Consider the following 14,753-nt stretch of genomic DNA (forward strand, 5'->3'; position numbering starts at 1 on the left):
TTATTACGTTTTGGAGACATTTGCACATGGATATGCTTGGATATGAAATGACCCCTGACTTTGACAAAGAATACATATATTTGTGTTGTACAAGTGCATGTATGAGTGTGTGTGTGTGCTGTGGAGGCATGTGCCATGTGCATGTGTTATGTAATTGACACCACTCACCTTCAGTACCATTCTAGCACACAGGGGGGCAGTATAGCACAAAGGTAGAACTGGCAGACGTCGCCTGAACGCGGAGATGATTGTGGCTTTGAAAGTGATTTGATTCAGTCCTTTGACTATTTAATCTCAGATGTTTCCCCCCAAAACTTCAATTTGGAATCAGAACATTCCTCTCAAACCCTTATTAACTGTTCACTCACTTCACATCCTACATGTTTGAATGTTTGGAGCTATTTCAGGGACCAAATGTGAGTTCTTGCCGGTGACTCACCTACTTGACATCTCCAAGCTGTTCTTGACAGTTTCCCCGCTCGTACGTATGTCTCATAGGTGCAGTGACATTTGAGTGTTGTTCAGCTGTACGTGGTGTGTAGGTGTGTGTGTGTGTGTGTGTGTGTGTGTGTGTGTGTGTGTGTGTGTGTGTGTGTGTGTGTGTGCGTGTGTGTGGTTGTCATCTTGCATGTGATAATTTATTTCCCTTCATTGGAGGGTTTGACGCATTCTTTCCTGAACCCCCTGAACTGCTCTTTGTGCGTGAGTGGTATGTGTGTGAGTCTCGGCCTAAAACGACGAGGACCTAATTGTAAGTGACGCTGTGTTCACTGAGCGATGTCTTGCGTAACGTGTTGGAAACCTTTGTGTTTGTTGTAACGACGTGTGAAGAATGACTTTTCTGCCAATAACTGGCACACAAACAACAACAACCCGCTAGTGGGCCCAAAGTTGTCTAATCAATGCGGCAAACATCCCCACGCTGTGTATATAAACCATAGTGTACAAAATCTCCACCAGATGAGTGTGTGTTTCAGTGTATGTGTGGGTGTGTGTGTGTCACAGCTCCACACTGGATAGTATTTTCATACTCACACTTACGCGTTCATCAACATCATCAAACCCACTACAATACCCTGATTGCTTCAGAGTGGGAATATTTGTTTTCCACTTGAAGCTGGAGTGGGTGGATGACACCATGTACTGTGTGTGGGTTTGTGTGTGTGTACTGCAATACTTTATAAAAGGAGACATCCAGCAACTAGTAACCCCCAGCAGACTTTCAAACGCCGTCTCTTTCATCGGCTCACGTCTAACGCTTACGGCTCAGTCGTGTCCCTCGTGGACACACACACACACACACACACACACACACACACACACACACACACACACACACACACACACACACACACACACACACACACACACACACACACACACACACACACACACACACACACACACACACACACAAACTGTGTCCCCGCATGCGCAGTGCTGATCAGGCGAGAGCGTGAATGGACTACGGACAATCCAACAAGAGACAATGTTGTACAAAACCCAAAGTGGCACTTGTAGATAATGTATCATATGTTCTTTTTTTAATTTTGTACCAGCCACACAGCTGATATTTATAACTATTGCCTATTTATGTACAAATTGTCTTCCTGTACATACTCCACGGTCCGTTGAAATAAAACCGTTTTGCAGGATAAATGCTGTTTTTTGTCTCCTGGCATGTATTGAAGTGGTTTTCCTCTAAAAGAGCCCGCTGAGCTGTTTGGGCTCTTCTCATGTCTGCAGTGGAAAGAGTTCTCCGTCCTCTCCTCATCCATCTGCTGTCACTCCTCTGGTCCCCCCCCCCCTGTGGTTTACCATCACTTTCTGGCTGACTTTCCAATCCCCTCCTCTTAGATTCCGTCTCTCCCTCCCCTCTCCCTCTCCCTCTCTCCCTCCCTCGTCTCCTATCATAATTCCGAGGCGCTGACAGCACAGAGAATGCATCGTCGTGTGAATACGGATCACTGCGGTGGAGCGTTTCAGTCAGAACATCAACAGAAACAGTCGGTTGTTGTCGCTCTAATCAAGCAAAACATCAGGATGCAGCAGATTTTCCATCGTTTAACCCGTTTCAGGTGTTTATTCAGGAGCTGACAGGCGTTGATGTGTTTCATCACTCACTGAACTGATTAGCGTCAGAGCTCTAGCATTTATGTAAAAGTGTTTATGTAACTCTGAAGGCCTGTGACTTATATAAACAGTCCAACTATTGTTTGTTTTACATTCTCTCAGATAAATGAGTGCCGATAATTTTGCCGTGTGGAGAATATTACAAAGAAAAACACGGAAGTATTTTCTCAAGTCACTCCTTTTGAACAAGTGCCCATTTAACATTTGGAGGTCATTTCATCCATCTTGAGTGTAAATTGGTTGTTTAACTCCACGTGTAAAGCTTGATTAGGTTATTATGATTTATTCGTGTGTTTTGTTCCATCTTAGTGAATTCCCAGTGTTGAGAGGCAGCATTTGACTCCACTCCTCTCCATTGTAACTGTGTTTCCCTGGGAGTCGTCTCCGTCCGTGGCTCGTCTCCCGGCTTGCCACGTACCCCAGCCAGTAGCCGAGCCGCTCATTACGTACGTGCTCGCCTGCCTGCTTGCTCGCCACCGTTTTTAGAAACCCAAAGATGTGTTATGTCTGCGTTTAGCTCGGAGGAAGTTGCTTGTTTTCAGTCGGTGGTATGATACCCAAGAAAAGCATCCAGTACGTGCTGCTCGGTCGCTGCAACGAAGGGGCGAGACCTCCTAAAACAAGTTTGGATCGTACTCGCGTCTCCATGACAGAACAAAACACTATTTAGGCGCAAACACAATCGAGTCGCTCTCATATCTGATTTGACATTTCTTTGCCATTCCAGCCGTGTGATGTGCTTTCCTCCCCGGCTTGAAAGGACTCTGAGCCCGTTTGTCAAGGCTGCGTAGCTTTGCCACAACTCCTCAGACAAGTCGCCTATTGTCTCTGCTGTCCAATTTCAATGTAATATGATTATGATGTGAGAGTGGGAGGGCGATGAATCACAGTGATGGAATTTAATCAGCTCGCTTGTGGACATAGAAGGGCAAAGGTTCTAAGTTGTTATCACCATGTTTTTTGTTATTTTATTCCATACTGGTGCATAACAATGCCTTTGGTTTCCACTCATCGCCAGCTATGCGGATGGCAGCTTTATAACCAATAAGGGAGACTGGCTGAGCAGAGCTGATAAGAGCTCAGTGGGAGGAGGGGTTTCGTAATGCGCCAGAATCTTTGTGCGTTAATGTGTTCATCTCTTTATTAATATTGTCACGCTGGGACTAATCAGTTACTTTTCCTGTTTTGGGATCTAACATGACTCACACACATCAACTATGTGGCCAAATTCCCCGCCGGTGAAAGAAGCATTCCGGCCTTTCACTCAAGGTTACAATACTCCATATGACCACTAGGGGCAGAGAACGCTACACACCACCAACTCTTGACTTACAGTTCGGCTGTCACATCAAAAATAGCAGTAAACAATCACCGTTTAACAAAAAAAAACAAATTTAACAGTGATTTTCCAGGTCGTCGACGTTTATTGATGTGTGAGGAAGTGTGACACAGAAAAATGTTGATTTGTTTGAGTTATTGTTTGGTAAACTGCAACTTCCCCGACTCGTGTTAGACGACAGTTAAGAGTAGAAGAAAATAAAGGATTATCACTTTAAAATGCCCAGGAACAGGATCAACATCCCAGAAGTAAATCTTATTATGAGCTTGTTTGACTGTGATACTGTATTTGAGGTCATTGTGTAGTTCTGTCATCGTGGTTTCCTGCAGCAGGGGAGTTTAACACAGGCAAACATCCATAAATGGAATCATTCTCATTTGCTAAAAATGTCCTAAATCTCTTCCGATTGAATGAACCGCTGTTTATAGCTCATCAAAGCCACATCGCACAGCAGCCTAAACGACACAGAATTGCCCTTTATGCTGACCACTGAGCCACTCGCTGCTATTGTCTTATTGTTTCCTCTGCAGGAAATACTTAAGAGTTGAGCATGAGTGCAGACAAGGGGATTGCATGCTTGCTTTGAAACAAACACCCCCCCTTCTCAACAATGGCTGGAAGCAGACCAAGTCTTTTGACCCAGCGGATCACTTTACTTTATTGACCTTGCCTTTGTGCTGGGTGACTTGACTCCAGTTGTTTATAATGTACAGTATATGAAGTGCAGACAACAGACAAACAGGCCATGAGGTCTGTCTCCATTAGAGGACGGGGCTCGCTGTCAGACCAGCGCCTGCCGTCTGGGCAAAGCTGTGATCTCTGTCTGGGTTTACTTTAGAGATCGTCCAGACCCCCTCAGCTGTAATATCCTGAACGTGGCTCATATGCTCCTACAGTGTCAACACAATGCACTCTGGGTAACGTCGGGGAGTGTGTTTATGCTCGACGGAATGCCAAAGATGCACATCATCCCTTTCCAGTCAGTTTGTATTTAGGGTGGCGGGTCTGATTAGAAAGCAGAGCCTGATTAATAATACTACATATTATTAGAATATGATTGGAATTTACAATGGATTTTGTGGAAAAACTAAGAAAAAATCGGATCATCCATCAAGAAAGTTGCGGTTTAAAGTCTGAAATGTTGTGAATACCAATCAAAAGTACATCATTGATCAATTATTATATCCGTGGCAACAGGTAGTGAAGTAACACAAGATTACTTTCCAACATATTTGATTGAAATGAACTATTTAATGTTTTGAGGGACTCAAAGTGAATGAAAGGCACAGTGGCACACAGTGACCCTCCCTTATCAGTGACGGTTTTACATTGTCTCTCTGTTTGTCGTTTGAAATCAATACATGTTGAGGAGAAAATGCTTCATCTTTCACCTCCATTGTTTGGAGCTCCTGCTTTGCCGCTCCCTCTGCTTCTCCCTCTCGTTGCAAACAATGTCCAAATGTAGGCTCCCGGTCCATGCTGGGTCCCACCTCTGTTGTTGATTACTTTCAGACGACGGACCATTGTCTGGGCCAGCGGACGGTCGCGTGCGAGTGTGACACAATGTCAGCCAACATATCTGCTTCTTCTTCTTCTGTCTCCTCGCACCAGACAGGACCACAGGGTCATCTGCTAGGATTCCGGGACGCTGTGATCATCAAAACAATCATCGCTGAACCACGATGATTCCCTCTTTTTTACTTCTCAGTCAAAAAAAATACTTTAACCAAATCTAGGAGGAATTAATAACATATGCACTTTACTTTAACAAATGAATTAATAGCTTATTTTATTGTTGTGATTTTATAATTATTATTATTGTTAATTATTATTGATTTGATTCTTTTAGTAGTAGTATTTGTAATAAGAGTACAACATTTCTGGAACCAAACTTAATCTAAAAAGTATGAATCAGCTGATGTGTTAAATGTTATTCTCCACAAATGCCACTAGAGGGCAGCATGACCCTCCTCACTGTGGTTGTCCGTCTCCATCTTCCTCACAAACTGGGATCCTCTCAGTGATTCATGTTCAGAACCGCTGGGACTCCTGGGCCATCGTTCATTTATCGAGTCAATATGCGATCCAAGCTGCGATGATCCGCTGTAACGAGAGGTATTACTTTGATATTCGCCTGTGGCAGAGTGGGAGTGATGGCCCACACACACTCACATACACACACATCACACATCTGCAGCAGCCCACGGATATTTTTATTTGACTGTATTTATCTAGAGGAGATTGCCTGAGCATTCACATTTAATTTCAGATTCATGAGCGGACACACACACACACACACACACACACACACACACACACACACACACATCTAGGAGTTTCTCTTCTTGCGCAACTACAGGCAGCAAATTTAAGGTTACAGGCTATTGATTACAATAACTAAATAACATGCATGTAGAGTGAACACAGTAACCTCAGATATTGTGTTAATGCTGTACAATCCCCTTAAGATTTCTTATATAAGGGAGTATTTTTCTATTGGTTAATAGGTCAAACATTCCACAATAATCTGTTCAAAATCATTGTGTAGTACTGTATTTTAAATCACAGGTAACCATAGCAACAATATTTATTTTTTATACTTCTGAGCTATGTTCAAACTTTTACGGGTGAAGCAGACCTTATCATTAAAACAAACTTTAAAAAGCAGATGAGCATTAGGACACAGAGAGCATGACGTAAGGCCTAAGAATACACTCTGACGTGCTAAATCAGTTATTTTTGTATATCAGCACGACTCATCAGGTTTTATGTTCATTCAACCACCCAGCGGACCCAAAACAGGGAACAGAAGCGTCTTAGTTTTGGTGATTGTGTTCATTTTCCTCCAGTGCCCAATCAGGACACATATTGTCTGATTGTATTGATGTTGTGTGACCTGACGAGTACAGTTTTAGAGGAAAGACTGTAAGAATACATTTCAATTTATGATAGAAAAAGCATCCTTATACTGTAAATGCTACTCTGATGTGGGTATAAATGTGCTCCAAGCTGAATATACAGAAATAATGGCAGATATACAATACATATATAAAGGGAATTCAACCAGCAACTCCTTGCCTCTGTAACCTTTCCCCCCATCACGACTCACATCTGCACAAGTGACATTCACATTCACACAATGGAGAGACAGAAGCTGTTAGTTTTTTAAGTTGAATGCAGAACCTTTACTTGTAAGAGAGGATTTTTCTATTGCAGTATTTTGTAACAGTGAAGTTTCTGGTGGTTTCTAGATTCTGATGTGTTCCACCAGAGGCGAACCTCACACTCATCAATAATGAATTTCTACCATGAAATCCATCTTCAGCACCGCTAACTCAACATCCCACTCAAACAGTTATGTAACGCTGCACTAGACTGACGCTGAAATGCCACACAGAACAGCCAACATGGCATTCTCCAAGATGGTGGGGACAATGGCGGGTCCCTATCAGGGCCCCTCCAGACCCGCCTGCCCGGACCCCCAGCTTTCCTGCCAGACCTTTTGCCCTGACATTTTGAAATGAGCACACTGGGTCAGTGGCGGTAACAAGCCACCACTGCGATGTCATTCCTGATTTGGGCTGCGCTGCCATTCTCCGACTTTCACACAACAACAGGGGGGGAGCGGAGGCACTTTTATTGGGAGTCCATTGGCTGGGGCGCTGACCTTTCCATCAGCGCTTTTACTGGAATAAACGCCCGATTAGCGCTGTTATGCCAAGTTGGACTGTGACAGTGATGGCTGGCAGGTGTGAGCTGAGCCTGCAGGTTGCTGTGCACCGGATGAGAACCTTTCAGACAAGTGTAGCGTTATGTGCTGACTGCAGTCTCTTAAAATAGGGGCTTTGCACCAAAACTTGTTTCTTGTCATAGGCCCTTTAAGGGGTGAGGGGTAAGGTGTTTCTATGGGGGATATGAGCGATCACAGTTTGCTTTAACCATACAATACATTAAGTCATTTTTATGTATTCATTTATTTGTGGGAAAAATTATGTTTGTGGGAAAGATTTTTGTAATTAAAATCTTTTCTGAGATTAAAAGCAGTGCATGAACTTTATTTTTATTCAAACCACACTGAGCTGTAAACCTTACCACAATAGCTTTGTATGACCTCAAGCCCAATAATAAATAAAATAGCTTTTGTGGAAAGTTTGCAGTCATCTGATAAATGGATTAAGATTAAGAAGATTATTAAGATTAAGTTTATTCATCATGTTGCATGCAATTCACGCACAAATTACATTGTTGGAAAATGTGGCCATGCAAAGAAATCATAAGAAAGAGCAGGGAGACATGTTTGAAGTTTGCTATGCAGAGTGATTTGATGATGATTCGATGTGATCATTGTAGAAATAAATCAGTATCTAAATGACATCCTAGGCTTTATTAAATTAATCACAAGTGGATTTGATTTAATGTCCGGCCATAAAAATGTAAAGCAAAGTATTTAATAGGCAGAAAACCTGATTTAGACAACCACAGATAAAAAATATCATTACGGCACAGTATGTGATCATAAATCTGCTGTGTGGAAAAGGCTTGGCCTGCAGAAAGTACTGCATAAAAATGCCAAAAGTGGTTTTAATTGACCTTGATTCTACACAGAGCGACATTTGGTGAGGTCTTGTCTCTCCTGTCATTTGTAAGTATATATACTGCGACAGTATATAATCAATATATTCCTCCATTCTATATTTAGCTTGAAAGAAACACGGATAATAATGAGGAGATCCCTGCAAAGTATCCTTACACATTGCCGTTATGTCACCTGACAGCATTTCATGTGGGAGAAAATGATCGCACTGGAGGCTAATTGACCTTGATGGTATTCATCATCCTCATCATCATCTGCAGAGGAATGTGGACAGCATCACGGTCAGATGAAGACGCAGTGATGTTATGACAACAGTGTACAGTTGGGAAGTGTCTAAAGTAATGTGCTTATATTCTTGGAAATAGGCCGTGGGTGGGCAGATCGTGGGGTAAAAATAAAGAGCAAAGAGGATGAGTCACCGTTCCCTCAATCCCAGCCTGGATATAAATACACGCACATACACACACGAGCGCATGTATACGCTTTTCCACGCGTGGCTGCCATTACATAAGCTGGAGCGTGGGAGGTGTGATGTGATGCATGTATAATTGATCAATGTGGGGACTGGACTGAGGGGGTAAAGCTCTTAACCCAGGCAGGCCCCCCCAAACACTTCACTGATGTTTTGGCTGAATTAAAACGGACAAAGCATTGGAAATGAGACTTCAGTGTTACGTCAGTAAAGTGACAGATGGCCCAGAGGCATCACACCGCTGCAAAAAAGAAAAGAAAAAGCACTTATCAAACATGACACTAAGCGAGGAGAAAGATCAGATTGTCACAGTTGTGGAGAAGAAGAAGAAGTGGGGGAAAGACAGCTGAGAAATCTCCCTGAAGTAAGAGAAAGCTACTGTCACATCAGCTCACATCCACTCAAGGCTGAGTACCTGCATGGAATATTAAAGAAGTATACAGCAGCTCACTAAACAATACCTGTGTGGGGAGTTTGTCGCAAAATTGGCTCCAGATGCGCTGAAGTGTTGTTATTGTTTCTTATCATGTCAGCAAATACTGGAAATGATTAAAAAGTGAAGAAACACATCATTTAAATAATAAAGGTCATCAGCTGCTACTATTAAAAATTCCAGTAAGAATAAAAGTGCAGGTTTGACTGGCTGTATAGGGAATATATACTTATACATAAACTTTGCACCAATCCTTATATTTTATTTATTTATTTTCTATGTGAACACATTCAGTATGTATTAGGAGGACCCAACCTGAGCCTCTATGCTTCTGTTTTGTCCACAGGGGGCGTTAGAGTGTTTATAACTCAGTGCTGCAGGAAGCTTCACTGCACAGCAGAGCTCTAACCCACACATCACAGCGTTTACATTATCCCATATGAACCGCTGTTTACCTTCAAACAGAGGACACAGTCTGCTGTAGGTGTGTTTTGTACTCGACTATCTGCAAGAGAAGAAAGCTGCAGTTGCTGCCAGCAGAGGGTCGAGGGAGGAATAAAGAATTTAGAGAGCAGTGCTGAGGAGAGGCTGCGTTTGATTTGGATTCCAGCATGTATAACTTCTTCAAATCATATCTTACTACGTGTTTCTCCAACTTGACTGATTGGCACCGGTGAAGGATAGTTTTTCTGTTATCGTTTGATACATCACAAGTCAATTATGACAACATTTATCAGAGTTGATGAGGTACAAAGATGTAAAGCTGTGATTCGCTTCATAGCATTTTATAGCTACTATAAAGTGAAGAACTTAAACCGTCGTGTGTGACCTCGGCAGTGAAACGTGACCTTCTTCCACACACACACACACACACACATCTCCCAGGGGAGATATTAGATGTCATATTTCATTAACCGAGGCCAAGAAAGTTTCACTTCCCCATAAATATCAGATGAACCCATGGCGAGAGGATGAAAAGTAATCAAACCAAAACAAGTTTCACTAAAACAAACCACTCAAAACAAAACACAAACACATCGATATTCGGTCACTTGAGTCACTGAGCTTCTTATCTCGGGTCATCGCTTTGCAGATCTTTGTATTTTCTCCAGTCAAATGTTGATTAGTATAAATGTGAAGGGAAAAGCACTTTGCTCTGTCACAAGATCTTTACCTTCCAACCCGCAGGGAATCGATGACGCAGCCGAGGGAGGAGACGTCAGCAGCACGGTGACCTATAGGTTGACGCGCTCTGTCTCTGGTGTTGTCACTCAGTGGTCTCTGCAGTGAGAGCTTATTCACTGTAATGTGTACTGTGACTGTACGAATCAGCTGATGCATGACTTGTGTGTCTATTCCTGCAAGTTTATGCCTCAAATGTTCCTCAGGCATTGTGCGGTTGATACAAACTTCATATCGTGCAAAGATTTTACCATTGCTTTTTAGTATTTCAGGTTTAAAGTTGGATGTGTTGTATGTATTCGATGTGTTACTGTATTTCCTATGCAAATGATTAAGTACAGCACAATCCCCTATTTACTTCTGACTTGTTACTTTCACTTCTGCAAAGTAATCTGAAGCGTTTTTACAGAAGAACTTCTCGGAAAGATAGTGGAATTCATCTCTGATTATTGTTATTCTCTCCTTCATCCTGGAAAGACCGTAGAGTTCATATTCCACACATCTGCTCTTTCCTCTCAAAAATGGTGTATTAACAAGGACCTGTCATCTCTTCAGGCTGACACTTCATGCATTTTCCCTTATTAGCACCGCCTGGCTTTCCCAACAGCAGGGATTTTTCCCACTGAGGTCATTTTCTCTGGAAACGTTGAGACAATATCAGGCTTCTCTTGAAAAACCGCACAACTTCCGCATCCAGGATTCTCAGTCTGGTCTCCAGCAGGTCTGCTCACTGCGGCTTCGGCTCTGTGTCATACCCCCCGAGTCTATTTGGGTCCTCCAGGTTGGCGGCTGTAGGTAAGTGGAAACACTGCATGGAGGAAATCTGTGCCGGTGACACCGAAAATCCTAGAGAAATAGGAAGTTTGGCCAGGCTTGAAAGAGCCGTTTAAAAAAAGAAAACTGGTTCGTGTTGGTCACATGGCAACAGTGGAAAAAAAACATTTTTCCAAAAGGCTCATTTTGTAGGGCGTTGAGAGCCAGATTGAGCCACCGGGGATGAAGGGGGCACAGGAACGGGGTTTACCACAGCAACGCTTTTCCCAGAAATGCCGTCTAAAGCTGGCGTTGGTAAAGTGATTTTCTCACCAGGGATTATTAGTGTCAGGCACAACACTTTCTCACTTAGCAGCCTCCTCTTCTGCTCCGTGTAGCAGCTCAATTGCTTTAGTTTGAGGAGATTTCTGCATTAACCAAACTCTAATTAAAACCGCCCAGTTGACCACAATTGATTCCGAGTGGTTGCACGTTATTTGTATCAAGCAGGATGTCACCACTCTGCGTCTGTGATTATGGAGGAACAAAGGCAGCTGCTGCTCTCTGACTTGTGATCAGGTATTCACTGCACAGCTCTGCACAACCTGCACAGCCATGATGGATGACATTGGGATACCATCAAATGTTCCCTTTTTAATGGCCAACGATCATCATCACCCTCCCTCTACCCCTCTCTCTCTCTCTCTCTCTCTCTCTCTCTCTCTCTCTCTCTCTCACATACACACACCTTCATGCACTGTCCTTCCCTATTTTCTTTTATAGATAAGCATCTCTGGATCTGTGCCCAGGCCCGTTTCGCAGTAGTTCCTTTTATGATCCTTGCGTACGGGAAAAATAAAGTCTGCAGGATCTTGGTAGTTTACGGTTTCAGTCATTTGTGTGTGTGTGAAAATGCCACATACCACATGTTGACATGTTGTTCATGCATGACCTTTTCAGTGTGACGGATCGTTCAGATCGGGATCACATGATGACACACCGATAGGGCCACATGTACTCACTTTATATGGTGTGTTTCTGTTTATCTTTCCGTGTCAGCCTTGTGTGTCAGCCTCGTCTGTACACAATGAACGGAACCAATCCACTTCTGAAGAGGCTTTCAGAAGGTTCTAACTTGGTTACGTCCACAAACACCATCGAAACTCTAATAACCACATTGTACAAGATATGGGAACTTGTGTTTTTGTTGCTTTTATATTGTAATTGAAATCAAATTCTATATGAAATCTACCACCAATATCTCTGACTTGTGCTTTTACTTGTCTGTCTACCATAGTTGACTTTGATATTGACCTTCATACTTGAAAATGTGCCAGTGAATGCATCAAAGATTTAAGGAGGCACTTCAGATTTCAACATTCAACTCCCCCCTTTTGAAACTGGAATGATCACCGGCATCACCGGTACAACAGTGGGGAAAGCCTGGATGTTGCAAACGGGGGAAGCTTCTATATCCGCCCGGACGTCGACAGACTGTCACATGTGTGTGTGAATGGAGCTTTGAGGCAGTGAGAGCTGTATAGAGAGAGTGCTCGGCGCTGTACTCTGCTACACAAAGAGACAGCTCGTGTGCGGGGATGCCTGGTGTTGTTATTGTACGGCTCAGGGAAGGCAGAAAGGCTCCCTGACCTTGAATTCATCTAGCCGAGCTGATTGCTCACACAAAGTAACGTAATCTGACTCACGTTGTTACTGTTCAGCTGCTACATTGTGCTGGTGTTGCAGTTGTGCTTGAAGAAAGGACGGGGCAATGTTTGTTTGGGTAAAGCCATAAATAACGAGGCTATTTCAGGTTGTGCAGGTAGTAAAAAGGTGGTGAATGTTCAATTTGTTTATAGCACCAGGATGGGCTATCATAGTAGAGATATTTCCCCTCCTGGTGGCGGTAAAATATCCCGTGGAAGCAACATTTCTGGACACCAGCGGGGCCATCTTATTAATAATGTGTATCAATGAGCGTTAAATCCGGCAGCCACGTGGTTAGAGTATGTCCTATCGCTTTAGCAATGAGGAGTGTGTGTGTGTCTGTCTGTGTGTGTATGTGTGTGTGTGTGTGTGTGTGTGTGTGTGTGTGTGTAAGGGTGGCTGGAGGGTGGAGTCTCAGCGTTTCCATGGCGACAGTCTCAGTTATGTAACAGATGAGGTGGTGTAAACAGAGCAACCAGCAGTGTGTCTCCTCCACCTTGTTACATTTCTGGTGAGAATCTAAGTTAGATTTTTCAAACGGCAGCGTATCAGATCGGGAGCGTATCTGTCTGAACCCTCGTTGCGCGGCTGATAAAAAGACTTCTTTATGGCTACAAATTACACAGACCACAGCGGACATTATAGCCTCATAAATGAGCGTTTACAACCACGCATGGCAGCTCTAATTGAAAATACTGAAATATAGTTTGTTAGGGAGACTAATGGCTGCTTGTGCACAGGTTCTGGATTCTATAATGGTGTCTGGATGGTAAACTGTCACATGTGATATGTGTATATGGTAAGGCTTATCTCCAGAGGGCAGCTTGGTGGCACATCTATTGTATTTATACAGGGTGTTTACAGCCTGTTTGTTTCATATCTGCAGGAATAGTGAGAGTGCGGAGAAATGGATGAAAGGACACCACCCTATAAATACTTAAGCAACATCAATCTTTATCCCTCACACTTCACTACAGTACATGCCAACAGAAATAGGACACTTGAGATATTCCCTCATTAATACGCTCTTTCTTTGCAAGGCCGCTTTCAATAAATATCTAGTTTTGCTACAAAGGAAAACAAGAATATTTATTTGAAAAAGCAGAGGAGCCCCCATAAACGTGGGCCACAGACAGCTGCAAACAGAAGTCCCCTTCCCTTCTCCGCAGTCACATAAGAGGCTATTGTTCAGGGGGACAGTGCTGGTGGACAGCTGTGCTTATTTTCTGAAAGCGGTCCAGGATATTAATAGCCTCGCCGCCATTCACTAACGCGGTCGTGGGGGCAGTTGAGGAAGTCCCCTACTTCAATATGACCAAATGGAGATTATATTGCCTCTCTGACAAAGATCTCACTGGCACATGGCGGAGCTTTGGGGATGACAGGGACTCCAAACAGAGCGACCTCGTGGTGAAGAAAATCCCTCCAGAGCTTCGTAGAGGCAGATGAGCGGAGACGAAGGCAGACCCAGAAGCAGCCCTTCAGTCTGTAAGTGGATACTCAGGTCTATGTATAAGAGGCAGAGGTGTCCGGATCGCTCCTCTTCATCACATTAAATCTACAACTCTGCTGAACCTTAAAGAAGCAACTGGATCTTCTCCAGCTCTCCCCAACAAAAACAACTCTGGCTTTTATCTGAGCTCACATTGACTTTGGCTCAAAGAGAGGCAGTTACGGGACTCAATTAATAAACAATTGTTCTATTCTTGGCAGTGCAGGAGCTCAAAAGCAAACAAGCTGTCCTGTGGTTATGTAAAACGCCTTTCACATTGTAAATCACATATTCTCCACTCCTTATCTTTTATCTCATAATCAAAAAAAGCTAAAAACTTTGGAGTGAGTGTCCAGACAGACAGCAGTAAAAACAAATTTAGAAACAAATGTATAAATATCTCAAAGAGAATCTTCACTAGAGTTGTTGGTAATGTTCTTCATAATGAGCCTTGTTATGTCAGAAAGGGAAACTATCCTCATTCAATCACATAAAACAGACAGAGGAATGGACTCATTTGCTGCGTCCATTCCACATTGTTGCATACAAAATGTCAACACTTATTTCCTATTCTTGCACGAAATGTTCCCCCTTATTCAAATGTGCCATTTTAAATTGTTGCAAGTTGAAACAGGTGAGTCACAAAGC

This window comes from Genypterus blacodes, unplaced genomic scaffold (genome assembly GCF_046128005.1).
Source record: "Genypterus blacodes isolate CSIRO-AG114 ecotype Tasmania unplaced genomic scaffold, CSIRO-AGI_Gbla_v1 ptg000438l_1, whole genome shotgun sequence".
Taxonomy (NCBI): Eukaryota; Metazoa; Chordata; class Actinopteri; order Ophidiiformes; family Ophidiidae; genus Genypterus; species Genypterus blacodes.